Genomic DNA, 14,186 nt, shown 5'->3' with positions numbered 1-14,186 from the left:
GACAAAAGAAATTATAGTTCAAATGATTACAATTAAATATTCATGTCACTGTGCTGTGATGGCATTCTGCATTCTGTGCCTTACTTGGAAGGTACAGGCTTGATTAGAACAGGATTTTCCAGCCATTCTACATGCTTTTACAGTGTATAGGCTACAGCAGTAAATGCTCCTTGGGGCTTTCCTTGAAGGGTGTTCAGAAGCTTTAGTTTGGCCAAAGAGCTGCAAAATAATAAATACAAACTTGGTTTTTCAAGATCTGTGTGGCGTTTCTTTGTGGCAAAACAGATGCAGAGTAAAATGCTTAGTTTAGCCAAGAAGCATGAGAAAAAAACATTTTAACCTTTTGCTCTGGAACAGTCTTTAGTACTTTGCTCTTGCAGTATCATTCTCACTACAGCCAGTGTAAGCTCGTACACCTTGACAATTCTCTGCCTTCAGCAAGAAAGACAAAAAAAGCATTGTTGAAGGCCCCCCCACATGCAATGACCAGTTGCTTGGACAATTGAACAGTTGCTATTGGCATTTAAGAGGCAGCTTGCTATGTTACTGAATTCTCATAAAAAGCACTGCTGCCCATTTGCAAAAACTTTCAAGAAGAGGGCACATTCATTGGAGAAGGAAACGGTGAGAGATGATTGGATGTAATTTTAGTTTTGTACCATCACAGAGTAGTTCTTTTTCTTCTCACATGATCCACTTTCTTCCAATATTTTTTTCTAAAAGAAGGAAATAAGCAATGGGGTCTTTTATTCCTTGCTTTTTTTCTCCTTGTCCAGTTTACCCAAAAAGAGACTTAGAAGATTTGGCTTTCCATTTTCAACTATGCATAATTTGGCATTACAGTACTTGTAAATGTGAACTAACTATGGTTAGCCTTAACTGTGATACCTACAAGTTTATGAAAACTGTGGTTTATGAATGTAGGTTGTTTTGATAAACCCGAGATAAGATTAAGTGTGACAGAATGAAAATAGCAGCGAAAGGTGCCATTTCCATGTTACCATTTCTGAAAAGGAGGGAAATCTGGGAGAAGCTAACGTGCATCCCTATAACAATAAATTATAGTTTAACACTTTATTTTTTTTCCTGATTGCTTGAATGTACTAGAAGTAGAGGAACTAACTTGTCCATTTACTGTTTGTCTGTCTAGCGGCACTGCACTCACCAAGCTGTCTATAGTAAGAGATGTTTCATATTTATAATTCATTACAGTGTCCTGGTGTTAAACTATCTAATTCCTTTCTCATTTCTCTCCCTTTCCATTTTGTGCTGTGATTAAGTAAAGAATGTGTCTCTTATTGAGAAAAACAAAGGGAAATATCTTCTTTTTCCTAAGCAAATTCTCCCCTGAGAAATTTTGAGGAACTCTTGTAGGATTTATCTGAAATTTTCTAGTAATTTTTCTGGAGGAAATTCCAGGCTGCACATATGATTTCTGTGCAGAATAGCTCCCCCCCCCCCACAAAAGATTCATCAGGAAGGGAAGGAAAAATGACAAACTCTGCCATATTGTTACAATTCCTGTGCATGATGGCATCTTTATTGTGCAGGATTAAACCAGAAAGCTGCACAGAGTTTGGCAATTAACTGTGCAAAGTATTAAAAATGAAGGAAAGGGAGAAGTGAGGCTGGGTTCTCCTTTTTTCAGAAAGCCAAGAAACCTTGCTGGAGGCAGGAAGTCTTGGCAAAATGAGACTCAGAAAATTACCAAAAATGATATTTTTTTCATGTACATGTAACATCCAATGTTTTTTTAATTTGTTAAACATGGGGACAGAACTGATATCTATTTCTATTTCACATGTAAGAACATTGGAAGACAAAAATTATAGTGGTGTGAAAATGCAATAAATAATAAAGGAATAATAATGAATATAAATGTTAAGATTTTTATAGCTCAAATCTAGTAGCAAGTTGGAATTGGATAAAGCCCATTGAATCATTGGAGACTAGAGTCTAGAATTATAAAGCCCTCCCTCAAGGAGGTAAGAGGGATGGCTTGCAGACAAAGGGCCTTTTTGGCAGCTGCCCCCAGACTATGGAACACCATCCCAATTAGGATTCGTCTGGCGCCAACACTGATGTTATTTCGGTGCCAGGTAAAAACCTTCCTGTTCCAGAAGGCTTTTAATTGAAATAATATCAACTGTGGGACCTGATGCCAATTTTTAAGAGTATATATTTTTATTGTATTTCAAAATGGACGGGAATGGGTGAATTCAATTCAGATGATTATCATATATACTATTGTGGGCAAGAATCCCATAGAAGAAATGGAGTAGCCTTCGTAGTCAACAAGAGAGTGGGAAAAGCTGTACAGTATTGGGATATAATCTAAAAAATGATAGAATGATTTCAATACGAATCCAAGGCAGATGTCTCAACATCACACTAATCCAAGTTTATGCACCAACCACCAATGCTGAAGAGGCTGAAATTGACCAGTTCTATGAAGCCTTACAACACCTTCTAGAACTGACACCAAAGATGTTCTTCTCATTATAGGGGAGTGGAATGCTAAAGTAGGGAGCCAAGAGATAAAAGGAACAACAGGGAAGTGTGACCTTGGAGTTCAAAATGAAGCAGGGCAAAGGCTAATAGAGTTTTGTCAAGAGAACTCTTTTCCAACAACACAAGAGGTGACTCTACACATGAACATCACCAGATGGGCAATACCGAAATCAGATTGATTATGTTCTCTGCAGCCAAAGATGGAGAAGCTCTATCTATATAGTCAGCAAAAACAAACAAACAAACAAACAAACAAACAAAAAACTGGAGCTCATTGTGGCTCTGATCATCAGGGACCTAACAGAAGCAGAAGACATCAAGAAGGGGCGACAAGAATACACAGAAAAATTATACCAGAAAGATCAAGTGTACTGTTCAGGAAACCAAATGAGTTTTATAATCTTTATTTTATTAAAGAAAAAGCATGTTACTAAGTATCAGAGCCAAATTAAACCAAAACAAATAAACTAGCATTGTGCTGTATAGTTACAAAGATGTAGTGAGGCAAAGAAAACATGAAAAATATAAAAGAGTTCCAAAACCTTATTAAAAACACAAAAAACATTAAAAAGAATCAAAACAGTTCCAGAACAAGAAATCATTAGTAAAAATAAAATAATCCAAGTTGGTTATAAAAAGGCTATAGTCCTCAGTGATCCTATAGCATAAAAATCCCTAAACAAAAGTAAAAATCCCTTATATGTCCCATAGTCCTTAGAAAAGAAAAATCCAGTAAATATACCATAGTCCTTACAAAATTACAAGAGCATAGTCCATATGGAGTATTCCAAGAAAAGAAGTCCATAAAGAATATTCCATAGAACAGTCCATAGAAAATAGTCCATGCATAGTCCTTAGGAAAAATCCCATAAGTCCAAAAGTAATCCAGCAAAGCATAGAAACCAGTCCATGTAGGTAGGCCACCAAACTCTCTCTAAAGACATCAGGGTAAGTCCCATATGGCTGAAGTGTAGGTCACGAATCACTGAAAGGTCGGTCTTGGAAAGACAATGTCTATAGGCAAAAAGTTCCTTTTTCAAGAGTAACTGGCAAGGGCCTAATGCACCTTCCCACGATGTCATCCAATTAGAGTTCGTTACTAGGCAAACAGTCCTGTTACATCACATGACTTCTTTCTCATACACAGCAGATGTTATTTGGGTTAACTGTGGTTTCTCAAAGAGTCACAACAATTCCCATCTATCTAATCACACAGAGTCCTTTCTCAGGCCTTCAGAATAACATTCTGTCGGCTCGTCTGGAAAACACTTGTCAGCATAGCAAAGATACTTTATACAAAGAAACAAGATGGAACCTCTCTGGCTTATTTCTTAATTACAAAACCCATATGCCTTAAAAAATTTTAACTCAAAAACCCATCTCATCACACTAGATACCCCAGATAGTGTGGTTGCTGACCTTGAGCCAGACATCCTGGAGAGTGAAGTCAAGTGGGCCTTAGAAAGCATGGCTAACAACAAAGCCAGTGGAGGTGATGGCATTCCAGTTGAATTATTTAAAATCTTAAAAGATGATGCTGTTAATGTGCTATACTCAATATACCAGCAAGTTTGGAAAACTCCACAGTGGCCAGAGGATTGGAAAAGATCAGTCTACATCCCAATCCCAAAGAAGGGCAGTGCCAAAGAATGTTCCAACTACCATACAATTGCACTCATTTCACATGCTAGCAAGGTTATGCTCAAAATCCTACAAGGCAGGCTTTAGCAGTATGTGGATTGAGAACTCCCAGAAGTACAAGCTGGATTTCGAAGGGGCTATTAGAGACCAAATTGCTAACATGGGCTGGATTATGGAGAAAGCCAGAGAGTTCCAGAAAAACATCTGCTTCTGCTTCATTGACTAGGGAAAAGCCTTTGACTGTGTGGACCACAGCAAACTATGGCAAGTTCTTAAAGAAATGGGAGTGCCTGACCACCTTATCTATCTTCTTAGAAATCTATATGTGGCACAGGAAGCAACAGTTAGAACTGGATATGGAAACACTGATTGGTTCAAAATTGGGAAAGGAATACGACAAGGCTGTATATTGTCTCCCTGCTTATTTAATTTATATGCAGAATACATCATGCGAAAGGCAGGACAGGATGAATCCGAAGCCGGATTTAAGATTGCTGGAAGAAATATCAACAACCTCAGATTTGCATATGATGCTACTCTGATGGCAGAAAGTGAGGAGGAATTAAAGAACCTCTTAATGAGGGTGAAAGAGGAGAGTGCAAAAAACGGTCTGAAGCTCAACATAAAAAAAAAAACTAACATCATGGCCACTGGTCCCATCACCTCCTGGCGAATAGAAGGGGAAGATATGGAGGCAGTGACAGATTTTACTTTCTTGGGCTTCCTGATCACTGCAGATGGTGACAATAGCCACAAAATTAAATGACTTCTGCTTCTTGGGAGGAAAGCGATGACAAACCTAGACAGCATCTTAAAAAGTAGAGACGTAACCTTGCCGACAAAGGTCTGCATAGTCAAAGCTATGGTTTTTCCAGTAGTGATGTATAGAAGTGAGAGCTGAACCATAAAGTAGGTTGACCGCCAGTTTCATGGGCCTCATGCAAGGTTTAAAAGGGCCTTTGTCATTTTTCCCTCTTCCCTGAGTGTGGCACCAGCATTTCTGAGATGCGGAGTAGGAGGGACAGTTGCGGTTTGATGGTGCTATAAGGATGGCTGAATTTTGCACTTTTATTATTTTGATATTTGACAAGTTGTAAAACTTGTGAAATAAAAGATTTAAAACATTGTTAAGGAGTTCCAAAGGGACTGATTGCTTTCCTGTTTAAAATGCTAAAATTAAGACTGTAGATTTGTTGGAGTAAATTGAGCATGGTAATGAACTATTTTATTTAATTAGCCTGCAGTGGGTGGTGATTATGTGGCTTGGGAATTTGCTGACTGATTTTTCATGGTTTAGCAACTGGAACAGTTCCGACTCCAGGGTTCTCTTTTGAAACTTTAAAAGAAAACATAAACAAACCAAGCTCGTTGTCTGTGTCAGCCAGCAAGGTGACTGTATCTGCAGGTTATGGGTGCAACATCCCCTCAGAAAAAGAAACCAGACATCTGGCCAGTTCCTGGTTTTCCTTTTTTCAATTTTTGGTCATTCTTGGCAATTCCCAGGCCTGGCCTCCACCAAAGTGCCAATACAAAGTTGCATACTCCATTAGGCCAATAAGAACAGCACCTATCTGCAAAATTACTTACATCTCACTTTTTAAAAACTCTCACTTTCTCATTTTGATGATTGGGTGGCATGACCTCCTCCATGCAAAAAAGCTATTGCTCCTGAATGCTTCAAAGAGCACAAATACACCTCTCTCTTTTTGCAAGAAATGATTTATTTACTTCTTAGCTGGCTGGGCCATCTTGGAGGGTCCTGTGGAGGCCTGTCGTGCCACAAAAGTGGACTTGGAGGAGCAAAATTTGTCAACCCTATGCCATACTTTACTCAGCTCTGTGCACTCACATAACATTGGGAGTACTGGAATAGCTATATAGTTTAGTTAGCTGTATTATAAAACTCAAGGGACTGAGGAAGAAGCAAAAAGCCTCAATAATCTAAAAAAATCTGGCAAGATGTAGCCAGTATAGTGTTTGAACGTTTTTGCTGAGAAAGCAAGATGTAGGCTGCAGTTCTGGTACAAAACAAGATATCAAAATATCAGTTTACAGTCTGACGGTTGTTGTGGGTTTTCTGGGCTGTTTGGCTGTGTTCTTAAGGTTTTTCTTCTTAACTTTTTGCCAGTCTCTGTGGCCGGCATCTTCAGAGGACAGGAGTCAGAAGTCTGTCTGTGCTCTGTCCCGGAGATTGGGTGATTATGGTGATCAGTGTGGTTTTTGTGTGTGGGTGTTTTGTTGTGATAAGGGGGTGAGATTATCTGTCACTGTGAATGATAGATATCATTAGCTGGTCTTTTGTGTGCAGTGATCACCGGTCCTTGTGGCTGGGTAGAATTTGTTAACATTTTGCAGGCTGTATTTTTCAGTGCTGGGAGCCAGGCTTTGTTGAGTTTTAGACTTTCTTCTTTTTTGTTGAAGCTCTGCTAGTATTTGTGGATTTCAATGGTTTCCCTGTGCAGTCTAAAATGATGATTGCTGGTGGTTGTCCAGTACTTCAGTATTTTGAAATAGAATTTCATGTCCCACTTGTTTTTAGGGCATGTTCAGCTACTGCCAATTTTTCTGGTTGTTTTATTCTGCAGTGTCTCTCATGTTCTTTGATTCTGGTGTGGATGCTGCATTTTGTGGTTTCAATATATACCTGGCCACAGCTGCAAGGTATCCAGTATACTCCTGCAGTGGTGAGGAGGTCCCTTTCGTCCTTTGCTGACCGTAACATTTGTTGTATTTTTGTGGTGGGTCTGACTACTGTTTGTAGGTTGTATTTTTTCAAAAGTTTCCCCATGCGGTCTGTGACCCCTTTGATGTATGGTAGAAATATTTTATCTGTGGATAGCTATTTTTCCTCTTCCGTTTGGTGTTGTTTTCTTGGTTTGATGGCTCTTGTGATTTCATTCTTGGAATAGCCATTTGCCTGTAGGGCCCAATTCAGATGGTTGAGTTCAGTGCTGAGAAATTGAGCTTCACAGTGTTTTAATTATGCCTCTTTTTTGTTGTTGGTGGTGGTTGGAGTTTTTGTCTAGGTACCAGTCTGTGTGGGTGGGTTTTCTGTAGACATTGTGTCCCAATAGGAGGTAAGTTTTGCGTATGACCATGACATCTAAGAATGGGAGTTGGCCCTTGTAGCAGGCCACTCTCAAGCCTCTACCAATCCAGGCCTCTAAGAGTGCTCACTACCTCTCACCAAAACTGCTACCACCAACCTATCCTTAAAATCAAAAGGACAAGTGTTTCTTTCAAAACAAATAAAGTGTTTATTGATTACAAAAAAATAAAAGGAGTAAATCACAGGTTTAAATCAATTAGTCAATCACTGTTTCTCAGACACTAGCTCACACAGACTTTTCCCTCACTGACAGGCTCTTTCTCACTCTCTATCAATCTCTCTAATCACTCATCTTCCAAACTGATCTGCCCTCTTCTCACACATCACACACACCTTATATAACCCAGCTCCTCCCACTTCTGCACCACCCTCCGTCCTCTCATTGGCTGAGGTTCCCCTGCCCAGCTGTGACGGACAGGTGAGAGCAGAGCTGAACGCCACAGCCCTCTATTTGTTTTTCCATGGTGAATTGTTTATTTGGGTGGATGTTGTTGAAATGGTTTAGAAATTCTTGTCCTTGTGTCACCAAAAAAACTCTGTTCTGGCTGATTTCAGATCTGCCTGCACAACTCTGGTTTGGCAGAAGAGCCAAAAATGGTTCAGTAAGAAAAGTGGTAGAGAGAATAAATTACACTGGGTCCAACTCCCCCTCAGACCAGATTCGCAGCTGCTATGCCAGCAAATGTTGGTCCAAGGTCAGGGTAAAAAGGTAAAGGTAAAGGTTCCCCTTGACAATTTTTGTCCAGTCGTGTCCGACTCTAGGGGGCGGCGCTCATCCCGCTCTTCAAGCCATAGAGCCAGCGTTTTGTCCGAAGACAATCTTTCCGTGGTCACATGGCCAGTGTGATTTAGACACGGAACGCTGTTTACCTTCCCACCGAGGTGGTACCTATTTATCTACTCGTATTTGCATGCTTTCGAACCGCTAGGTTGGCGGGAGCTGGGACAAGCAACGGGTCATAAGTAATTTGCAACATCTCTGTGCTGGGAGAGATTTGGATTCAGCCTGACGTCAGCTGGTTTAGTGTCAGTTCAGCCAGCCCTCAGCCATTTTCCCCATTCTTCTGCCCTTTTATACTATGATAATATCTGATTTGTGAAGGAAAACAATGGAGGTATGCAAATAAAACAACTGTCGTGTTGTGCTTAGTAGCTCAGTCTGAATGCTAACTCACCAATATGTTGTAGTTCTGTTGGGTTGATGATATATGACCATTGGAACGTTAATGTTTCCCGATGATTGATGCATGTAAAATATATTGACTTTCAATTCCATTGTGCACACGTTTGTAAGGATTCCCTGTGGAACCGATAAAAGTTGCACACACTTGATGTGAACATAAATCTTGTTCTTCCCATAGACTGCTGTGAGAAATGCTTGCATTTGTGATAGTTGCAATGATAGCCGTTGGAACTTATCCAGAATTTCATAACAGTAATTCAAATTGTTACATGTGAATAGAGAATGTTTTGCAAAAATAGATACCATAACATTTCAATATGTTTTATTTTATTTTATTTTATGCTGTTTTGATGTCTGTGACCACTATATTTGAAGTGTCTGGTATGTTCTGTGATGTATAATATTAACATACAGAGCTGGCATTTTAAGAGTTATTGCTTGTAAGCAGAGTGTCTGGAGAACAGTTTAAAGCTTGTAAAATGGCATGGACATCACAGATTAAGTTTGCACAACTTAAAAAAGAAGTCTACAACCACTGTGGTTGTAGCTCCAAAGACCTGTTAAGTAGTCCAGACTGATCCAATGTAAATAACATGAGAACTCAAAGATATGAAAGAATCTTACTGCATTAACACCAATCTGATATTCAGAATGAAGTCATTATTTTCTAGTGTTTTTTTTTAATATTGCATTTTTTCATGCATGCATTGATTTATTCTAATTCTGCTAGTTTATTTGCTGAGTGAAAGTTTAAAATAAAAAGGTAGGGTTTTTCTTTTTAAAAATCCTCCCACAGTATAACACTTTGGTTTATTTATTTTATCCAATACACTGACCCATTTACCCAGAATGAAGGATTCCATTCCAAATAAATCATGACTATACTCCTTTTACTTCTAAAGTAAGCAAGAAAGCCCAAATAGCTTTATGTCCACTTTGTTGTAGATTACAGGTGTTCAGGTGTAGCATTTTCATAATTCAAGTCAGGGAATGACGGCTGCCGCCTTTCTCTCTCTTTCACATTATGACATTACTACCACTGCCGCTTGTTTGCATGTCCTCAGATGGGAAAGTGGACAGACATGCACTGAGTGGCTGGTACTTCTTTGCAAGGTGGTGGGGAGAAGTTTGTCTCTGCTGGGGGTGGGCCAGTTGGCAGGCAGTTGATGGGAAGGAGAGAGAAAATCAATGGCAGCGGAAGGGAAATGAAGAGGAGTTGGGAGGTGGGAGGGCTTGGAATGCCAATCACCCATGATAAGAACCATCCTACAGAGACGTTACAGAGAATCTTGAGCTAATTTAACTTGCCTGTTGGCTTTGAACAATTATGCATAAATGTTCAATTACAAACTAAAGCACATACCTATTTTATAAAGGGCTAGGAAAACATTTAGGCCCTGGTGGCCTCATATAGGTACCCACATACCTTTGCACATACCCATACATGTACATTGCCTCTCTGTCATGACCTCAGCAGAGGGGTTCTCTGGTGAAGACAAAGCCCGATGAACTGGACACTCCAGAGCCTCATGTAGTGGAGGACTTTCTTCACACTGGAGAGCCTAGACCGTTAGGGAACCAGGAGTCTGAGCCCACAGATCCTGGATATTTATGGCCCAGGAGCCTAAGCCTGTGAATGATGGAGCTGAATATGTAGAGGAGGTTTGAAGTTCTAAGGTGGAGAGGAGGTCTCCTTGTCAGTAAGTGGTCTCTTTCTCTCAAGGGGACGGGGCGAAACCTTGTAGATGGACTCTTCCCTTTCCACCTGAACAACTGCAGCTGGGTGCTGGGTGGGGCTCCAGCCGCACAACCTGAAAGCAGCTTTCAGTGGGGTCTGAAAGCTGCTGGAAGCAACTTGTCTGGCAGATTCTGCCTTGTTTTTATGTGCTTGGATCCATTGTTCTGGATTACCTAGACTTTGTTTGACCATTTGGACTGCTTGTCAGCCTGTGTGACTTTGGATTGCCCTACCATGGTGTCTACTATAGTGAGCGTTACAGTTCCTGGTTCTCCAGCTTCACCCCTTCCTTGGTCTGGGACTTCCCTACCCATCAACCCCACCTGCATTTCCTAGCATGGAACAGGACACTCCAATGGATGTTGGCAAGTCTTTGGGTCTGAATCCCACGTCCGAGTCTTTGGTACCTAGGCCTGAGTCCCAAGCCCCAAGCCTGAGTCCCTATTAAAAACAAGCCCCTCCTCCCGAAAAAAGGGAGAGGTGGGTTCTGAGTCACGAGTTGAGTTCAAGTCACTGGGGAAAAAAACAAGTCTGAGTCGGTGTGACCTAAATCTGACTTGACAGTAAATCCTGTAACTCAAGTCCCCATCCCTGGACACTCCCGCCCAGTCATCTTGTTGAGTATGGATGACAAGATTTGAAGCACCTTTCCCTGCTTCTTTAGATAAGGGCATGGGATTGTATTGGGGACTTTAATGCCTTTCACCCCTCTAGCAATCATAATCCAGATTCCTGTTTCTTTCTGGTTTATAGTAGTGTGTAAATAGTCATCTCTCTCTACATTGGAATAATTGAGTGGTATTGAACTAGATTCCTGTTCTTCTGTATCTGCTTGGAATAGGAAAATAGTGATCTATTCCCACCTGATGGTGCAGCAAGTTGGTGAAGCCAGTGGGAGTGGCCCAAGATCTTTCAGTTGCCTTGTGTTTTTCTAAATACTGCTAAAAAAAAAGGAAAAGTACATGCCAATGTTAAAAACAAAATAAAACTGAAATTAATGTACACATAAGGATACAAACATGGTTGAAAGTTCTCTACGGCGCCTTCTCCATTTTTTTTGGACACTGAACATTTTAGCATGAGCTGAGGGGGAACAGATCTGTACACAAGTCATTAAAATTTTCCCAGAGCTTGATCAGCATCATTGCTGACAGTGATATGTAAATTTCTTGTACAGTGTTTTTCCATTTCAACATAACTCCTCATATCAGCCACAGATTTCTCTTCCCATAGTGCTATTGGAAGGAGGCTCCAGAGTAGTCCTATTCAAGCATAACTAAAGCTGATGCTGCAAACTTGCTTTGATGACATAACCTAGCCCTGCCCCTTCCATCTTTGCAAGAGAAGAGGCTTCTGCCTTCATGTAGCGCTCTGTATGTAAGTAACAATACTGAAAATTCCGAGTCCTTTCATGTGATAGAGCCTACATGTGGGCAGGAAGCTTTCTTTTTTAGACTCAGCACTGAAAGCACTTCCATCTATGTGTGTTCATGGATTCAGTAATGTGTGAACAGAGATGAGGACAGTGTCATTCCACAAGGGAATCACATAGACGGGAACCACTGCTTTTTTTTGAGCTACAACCACAATTGTTCTGGGATTTGTTGTTCAAATAACACAAAAAACTAATCCCCTGTCTTTTCCCCATCTCTAGAGTTAGCTACTAATGGGAATATATGAAAAATGTTGACTGCCAGTTTTAATTTAATTTAATTTAGATTGAATTAAGGATGTGTATCTGAACTGTCAAGGCAGCTAACAAATACTGTACAATCACAGTAAGTCATGAAAGAAATCACAATAGCATGTTTATGTTTGTAATGTTTACTGCTTTCACACAACATTTTTACACTGAATAGGGTGAGAGTATTAATAATAGTATTTATCTTGGGGTGAAAACCAGAATGGCTTGTGCTGGAAAAATGGAATCAATTACTGTAGAACTTTTATCTTGGGTATTAAATTCAAGCTATTCATCTAATTTAGTTTGGCTTCTTAAAACAAGCAAAAGCATGTGGTCCACTGATTGTTATTAACATTAGAACTATAATCATTAGTTTAATTATTAAATTGTATTTTATTAGATCTTTATTCCATGCATCTAGTGGCAAGTCACTATTCTGGGTGGTTTACAATATACTGTAAAAAGCATATGACTGTCCCCATCAGACATATTTTCCAAAAAAGGAGAAAAAAGTACTCAGAAGAACCCCCAGTGGTGACAGTAGCCAGAAAACAAAATTAAAAGTATAACATAAACATATTAAACTGTCATGAAGGGAGGATATTCTGGAAAGCTTCTCTGAAAATATGTGTTTAACTGACTTTCTGAATGCAAGGAGGGAAGGGGCTTGGCAGGGCACTCCGTAATGTGGCAATCACCACTAAGAATATCCAGTTCCTAGTCATAGATTTCTGGGCCTCCCACAGGATAGCAATCAGTTTACACATGATTAGAAATATCTGAGATCTAAAGGGCCACAATATGTTTGCTAGAAAGTGACATGCATGCATCTGTTAAAAGACCACTATAGAAGGAATGGTTTTCACCTAACCTGGTAACCAGCCATTATTTTATCTGTTGGTTAACTAAAAGCAACAATCCTCTTCATTCACGTCACAATAGTACTTGTTTCTGCTATCAAGATGTCCCATTAAATTCTATAGTGTTTGCTGCTACATGATGAAGTAAAGGATGACTATATTGATGACTATATTGAGTTTGGAGGGCAGCAACAAACATCAAAAATGAGATTTTAACAATTAAGTCATTGTATGGCTCAAATGCATTATATGACTCAAATTGCTTCTTCCCCAGTCTGTGGAAAGGCTTATTAGCTTAATGCAAAATAATGAGGATCAACAGACTGCTTCATCACTCGCAGGTCCTGGTTAAACCAGGGCGCAGGCCGAGCTCTACGGCAGAGAGGGCGTTTAGGCGCGATCGTGTCTATGACCCTGGTGGCAGCGGAGGACCAGCTGTCAACCAGAGCCTCGACAGGAGCACCAGCCAGGTCAGCCGTAACCCCTCTCATGGCATCCTGGAATCCAACAGGATCCAGTAGCCTTTGAGGGCGGACCATAGAAATAGGTCCCTGCTCCCTGCGAGGGGGGAGAGCCATTTTGAGGCTGCATTTTATTAGCTGCTGATCTGACCATGACAAGGGGACCAACTCGTAATTCTATTCTCGTTGACTAAATGTCTGAAAGGAGTTTAGATGCTATCTGCATAGGGCAAGGTGGCTACACAAATTAAACATCAGCCCTGAGAAATGTCTGAATCAGGACTCTGTTCATATGGAAATGTGCATGATCATCATGACCTGCCATCTCTAAAATTAAAACAAATCCCTTCTAATTCTGTAAGCAGAAATTGAGGGCCGGAACATCAAATACCTTCCTGTCATTTCTCCCAACTGGCTATTGCTACATGTACTCATGACCACATTTTGAAAAGGATGTTGGTATGTTGGCAGCCTGAGAATGTGAAAGCCTTGTTAGTTTTTTTGCTGCAGGGAATGAAGCAGGGGAGAAAAAAAACCCTGACAACTGAGTTCCTTCTATAAATAACAGAAAAATTGGCTGGGGTGATGGGTGATGAAGGGCTTTTGAAGGACTTTCTTTCTGCCTATGTGCAGTATGCTAGGAATACCATCACTGTATGAATGAAAGGGGATAAATGATTTTAAAAGCCTTGCACGTGTAGACACATGCGCACGCACACAGACAGACAGATACTTATGACTTGAGTATACATGCTGTATGGCATTAGAATGAAGTAACTGAGCTCTCTTAAATTTTCTTCTAAGCCCTGCTTTCTTTCCATGGGCTTACCCAAGGGCTTGGCAGCAAATGTATATGCTATATCCATTCTATAAAACCAAATGTCTGGGTACTGTCATTCCAAATTCAAGTAAATCTTGCAGTATTTTGAAATAGCCACATGGATTTTAATGGGCAGTTGGCTGGATTTTAAAGTCTCTTCCAAAATAACTTTTGAAGGT

The 14,186-nt window shown here is 40.2% G+C and overlaps 1 protein-coding gene across 14 annotated transcripts in view; it reads left to right on the top strand.

Moving 5' to 3' along the window:
• The window catches only part of ZNF385D (zinc finger protein 385D), a 528,097-nt gene that overhangs the window by 114,273 nt on the left and 399,638 nt on the right, over positions 1–14,186 (top strand). The window lies entirely within an intron of this gene.

This window comes from Pogona vitticeps, chromosome 6, assembly GCF_051106095.1.
Source record: "Pogona vitticeps strain Pit_001003342236 chromosome 6, PviZW2.1, whole genome shotgun sequence".
Taxonomy (NCBI): domain Eukaryota; kingdom Metazoa; phylum Chordata; class Lepidosauria; order Squamata; family Agamidae; genus Pogona; species Pogona vitticeps.
The sequence above is the reverse complement of the archived record's forward strand: the minus strand, read 5'-3'. Positions and strand labels throughout refer to the sequence as shown.